Here is a 6,000-nt window from a genome sequence, read left to right as displayed (position 1 = left end):
GGGCCCGCAGCTGTGAAGTCAGAGCTTCATCCGAGTTCATTGTCATCGCTTGGCTCTGTCTCTGTGTCGCAGCCTGATTTGCGGTAACAGGTGAAGGACTCACCTGTGACCTCAAATCACCTGAATGATGTACCGCTGATCGCGCGGCTCACTTCAGTCACTTGGGCGACTTGCTGTCACAGGTGCAGGACGTCAACTGTGGCCGCGGGTAACCTGAGTGACATCACTGCTGATAGCGCGACTCACTTCAGTTGCTGCTTGGAGCTTACAGAGAGCGGTCTTGCGCTATGGCCGCTCGCTGTGAGTTTCCGATGTAGAAGAGCTGGAAGCGTAGTGGAACCTCGTGTAGATTATGTTGGACCTGGAAGGGTGTTTGGGGGTTAATAAAGTGGTGAAAGAGGGTGTTTTTTTGTCTTTTATTCCAAATAAAGGATTTTTTCGGTGTTTTCTGTTTATTTATTCACTTACAGATTAGTGATGGGGGATCTCATAGACTCCTTCAATGAGTAACCTAGGACCTAGTGGCAGCTATGGGCTGCCATTAACTCCTTATTACCACCGCACCAGGATAATCAGGATGAGCCGGGTAAGGTCCCGGGACTGTTGCATCTAATGGATGCGGCAATTCCAGGCGGGTGCTGGCTGATATTTTTAGGCTGGGGCAGCCTAAAAACGATAGGCCTCCCCAGTCTGAGAGTACCAGCCAGAAACTGTATGACTTTATCTTGGCTGGGTATCAATTGGGGGGGGCACACGTCGGTTTTTTAAATTATTTTACTGCACGATATAGACCCGCCCACCAGCGGCTGTGATTGGTTGCAGTATGACAGCTGTCACTCAGCGTGGGGACGTGTCTGACTGCAACCAATCATAGGCAACGGTGGGCGGGGGAAGCAGTGAAGATTAGATGAGCCTAATGATAATGAACGGCAGGCACTTTCAGAAGCAGGAGAGGCCGTGGGAGCCGTGTGACAGCGGCGCCGGTCATAGTTGAGTATGAAGGAGGGAGAGAGGGGGGGAGGGAGAGAGTGACAGAAAGAGAGAGAGACCGAGAGATCTGCGTTTTTGTTGACAAGAAATGCAACCAAAATGCCGTGCAAATGCACAGCTAAATATTTTGGTTGCGTTTTGACACACCTCATTCATTTCAATGGGTGGAAAATGTTCACAAAACGCAATGAAGAAGTGACATGCTTGTTTTTGTTTTTTTTTTTTTTTACACAACTATTTTGACAAATATTTGTCAAACAAAACGCTGCCTAAGGCCTAAAACACACTTCCGCAAAAAAAAGTCCGTATGACACGGTCCGTTTTTTGGGTCCGTGTTCCGTATTTTTGGGGCGTTTCTCCGGTACATATGGCATCCGTGTGATGGCGTATGCGAGCCGTGTGTATGTGTGGAATGTCCGTATTTACATAAAATACGTACGTGTGCAGTCCGTGTGCCGTCCGTTTGTTCAGATACGTATTTTCACACAAATAACCTTGTTAGCCCATCAAAATGTGCTCCTGGTGTGTTAAATTGGTCAATTAACTACCCAATTTGTTTAGTTTGCTTAAAAAAACTTAAAAAACTTGGCTTCTGAGCTCATTCTCACATTAGACACACTCCAAAATGTCTCTCTCCAATGAAGCAACCATGTATTTGCTCTGGTTGATATCTAGGAGATTTGGGGTTAGGCGACATATGATTGAAGAAGAGCCACCACTGGAGAAAAGGATGTGGATTCACCCCCTTGTGAAGCTCAGGAAAACACATGGGCATTTTAATATTTTATATGGCGAAATGCGGAAATTCCCACCTAAATTTCAAGCCTACTGCCATCTCCCCATGAATTCATTTGACAACATCCTTGGCCTTGTGTACCATCGTTTGAAGCATCAGGACACCTGTATGCGCCTCAGCATCTCCCCTGAGGAACGACTGTTGGTGACTTTACGGTAGGTGTTGTCATGTATACTCATCCTTTATCAGTTATATTGAAATACATGTTAAGTCGGTAAGGCATAATTTTGTAGAAATTATGTAATTTAAAATTATGGTCTTTGTAGAAAACTTATATTGATCACTTAACCACAGTGCAATTTAAAATTAAGATCTGAGAAGTCACATCTACCATTCTATCTCTACCAAAATTAAAGAAACAAGAGGCTTAACTCAAACAAGCTTGTTTATTAAACACAAAATTAAATATTTTTCCAATATGGAAAGTAAAGATCACATATGCTTACCCAACCAAAGAAATTATAAAAAAACATACACAGTATCTCGCCAGTCATTGGATGATACAAATATTTGGTGTGAAATACAACTTACATGAATAGTTAAAGTAATGCCTAGCAACTGGGCAATCCATCAGCAGTCTACATTTCGAATTCTTATTGGGAAGGTCTACAATTGGCAAGATTATCCTGCATACCTGCACTGTGCTTTGGGAGACCCTTAGGCATCATGTCATGCAGCTGCCTTCAACACAGGAATGGATGCACATTTCAGATGAATTTTTGGAGAAAACAGCTTTCCCTAATTGTATTGGGGCCATTGACGGAAAACACATTAGAGTGAAGAAACCACCTAACTCTGCATCAAGATATTTTAATTATCATAAGTTTTTTTCTGTAGTTATTTTGGCCATGGTAGATACAAACTATTGCTTTTTATTTGCTGATATTGGGGCCTATGTCAGTGCCTCAGATGCACGCATTTTCAGAAGTTCAAGTTTAGCAAGACGATTAATGTCTGATAGTTTAAGTTTGCCTGCACCAAGACCATTGCCTGGTACTAATGGACAAATTGTCCCTTTTGTAATGGTTGCAGATCAGGGGTTTGCATTGTCTAGGCATTTGATGTGTCCATATCCCAGAAGGGGGCTGGACAGATCAAAAGCCCTATTTAATAGAAAATTGGCCAGAGCACGTTGCTATGTTGAACGTGCCTTTGGCATTTTGGCCTCAAGATGGCGTATTTATCAAACCACCATCCAACTCCAACCAACCACCGTCAAGGCTGTCATTAAATCGACAGTAGTGTTACATAATTACTGTAGATTACATGAAAGCAATGATGAAGACATTGAGGAGTTGCCTGCTTTAAATGCACCATTTGTAGAGAATGGTAGTGTCAGAACCACTGTGTCCACTTCTGGTCTACAAGTGAGGAATCAGTTTAAAGATTATTTTAGTTTAAATCGCCATAGTCATGTATAAATTTGACATTGTTTTAGTTTTTTATCACTTGGTTACATAAGCCCAAACACATATGTATTACAAAAGAGAAAATGACCATACATAGGTATAATTTGAGGTTTTTTTGTTGGTTGGTTGTGTTTGTGGTCCCCATAAGCTATTGTGATATAACAATATTGTTATAACATCAGGAATTTTTGTTATTCTAAAAACAGTACTACTGAATGTACATGACTAATAAAATTATGGCAAATTTTATTTGAAAAAGTTAGTCCAGAATTATTATTTTACCTATGTATGTATGTTATCTTTTGCAAGACACCCTGTATTTTTTTTTTTTTAAATACAATTTTGTCAGGGACATTAGCCCATACAAAACACCATACTTTATTATGCAATAATGTCACGCAAACATAATTTGTTTGACACTATTGGAATACAAGTATGGGACCAGACCATATGCAGATACTGCATAGTGGATGGATTTTTAATAATAAAGGTGTCTGAATGTTAGTGTAGTAGTTTATGTGCGTGCATTTTTTCTCTAAACCCAGTTTATTCTAATGGATGGTCCAAACAACATGTCCAGAGGAAGGCATCATTCTAACAGGCAGGTATTGTTTTTGAAGTGATAGAGTAATTTCTATTGAATTTTTGTAAAGGAAAACAAAAATATGAGCACATGCATATAGAGTACGTGATGTGTTACATTTTGATATGTTTCCCCACCAGCAATACCCTAGAAAAAATACAAAAATGTAAAATAATACATACAATATCACATTATGATTCAACTAAATCCTCTAGGCTAGTGATGTTTTCCTGTGTAGGCTCCATTGCATTGACATCTACAGAATATGTTTGCTGCACAACAGTAGATGTTGTAGTGAATGACTGATCAGTGTTTCCACTAGTAACAGTTGTTGTACTTGGAACAAATAATGAGGCAGTTGTTTGAGCAGATGGAAGACCAAGTGTAGGTGGTACATATTGATGTGTTGGAAGAGGCTGAGTATGTGTGTATGTGAAGTTAGTTGGGTAAGTCTGTTGTTGAAAGTACTGTTGTTGTGGATTATTAGGAACATGGTATGCTGTTGGTTGTTGAATCATTTGAGGTAGTCTATGAACATTACTAACAATACTAGGATAGTTCAAAGAGGTTTACATTGGTGTTTGTTGGGGTACTTGTGGGACAAATGTTGGCTGTTGAGATGGCCTTTGTGTCATTAATGTACCTGTTTGGTGTGGGACAACTGTTGGCCTAATTTGTGCATCAGTTACCATAGAAGAAGATGGACACTGTAAATGTGTTTGTTGCACTACAGGATTAAGTTGAAAATTAGAGAAATGTTCTTCTGTTTGGGTTTCCACAGTTTATTGAGTTGTGTTTGTGTGTGGACCACGTGGATTAGCTCTCCATTGCTCTATCACTTCAAAACAATAAATGGGTTCTGGCTCACGTTGGGTAGCAGATATTAGTGTTATTAAGGACGCCCTCAATCTGTCCTGCCTATCAGGTGCAACCAATGCAAGAGAGGGAGAAAGGGAGCGGCAAAATCTCTCTCCATCACTCTCTGGTATCAGTGAATTCATCATGTGTATAATTCTGGTATCAATGATATCTGGCAGGGAACGTAAATCTTCATAACGCCTATGTCTGCGACCACGGATAGATTGTGCTACTGTGCACATGGTATTAGTTGATATTCTTGGCTGTGTGCCTGCATGTTGCTGTGGACTACTCTCTGCAAGAACTGGTGAAGGGCCACTTTGTTGCCCTGTAGACTGGCCTGGAATTACATTAGTGGATTGACTTGTTCCCAAACCCAAATCAGAGGACATTTCTTCTGCGTCTGGCTGGCTGGTGTTGGGGATTGGTAGAGGTTGATATGAGGTTGGCTCCATCTCAGAAGCAGAGGTCGCTGTTAATACTGCTGACTGGGCTTCCTCACTATCTTCCAGGTTATCCTCTGTACTTTGATGACAAAAAAATAAATAAATTAATGTGTGCCTTTTAAATAAAACCACCATGTGATGTAATGGTTTAAACTTACTTTAGTACTTCCATAATAGGCATAAGGAAGCTCAGCTTTTCATAATGGACATATTTTTTCTTTTTTGCAACGGCAGCTGTGGTGGCCACAGGGTTATACTCTCTTCTGAACTGGTCACGGGCTGAGCGCCATCGCCGTTTGACAGGATCCACTGTTAAAATAAAAAAACAATGTAAAATAAGGTCACAAATTCTAACAATTGTAGATTTAAAAAAATTAGACATTAGTCTTGTATTGCAGCAATTGTAAAAAATAGGAACACACATCCATGTGTATGAAAACAACAACCCATAACAGTCATATAGTGACATAAAAACACTATAAGCATGGGAGAGAAAACAAGTTCACCAGTAAAAATCTTATACCACTGAATAATCATTCATCTCCTTTTAATTGTTTAAATAAAAATAAAAAAAAAATACAGAAAGCCATGAGAAACAAAATGACTACTAACCCATGAAGTGCCATATGTTCCACATATATTTTCCATTATACACTACACATTACTGTTACCATTCCAGACATGGTGACACCAAGGAACATGCATAATAAACCAAACATAGAAATACAACTCAAAATGTATAGACAATTCACAGCACATTTACAATAGAAATAGCACAGAAATGCAAACCAAAAAAAAAAAAAAAAAAAAACCCCAACATGTATAATAGTGGCTTAACCACCCTGAAATGCCATTTGTACATGCATAACATGCTTTGCAGACCACATATACACATGCTGACATTACTAGTAAACTGCA

This window comes from Anomaloglossus baeobatrachus, chromosome 5 (genome assembly GCF_048569485.1).
Source record: "Anomaloglossus baeobatrachus isolate aAnoBae1 chromosome 5, aAnoBae1.hap1, whole genome shotgun sequence".
In the NCBI taxonomy this organism is placed as follows: Eukaryota; Metazoa; Chordata; class Amphibia; order Anura; family Aromobatidae; genus Anomaloglossus; species Anomaloglossus baeobatrachus.
This window is presented reverse-complemented; position numbering follows the sequence as displayed.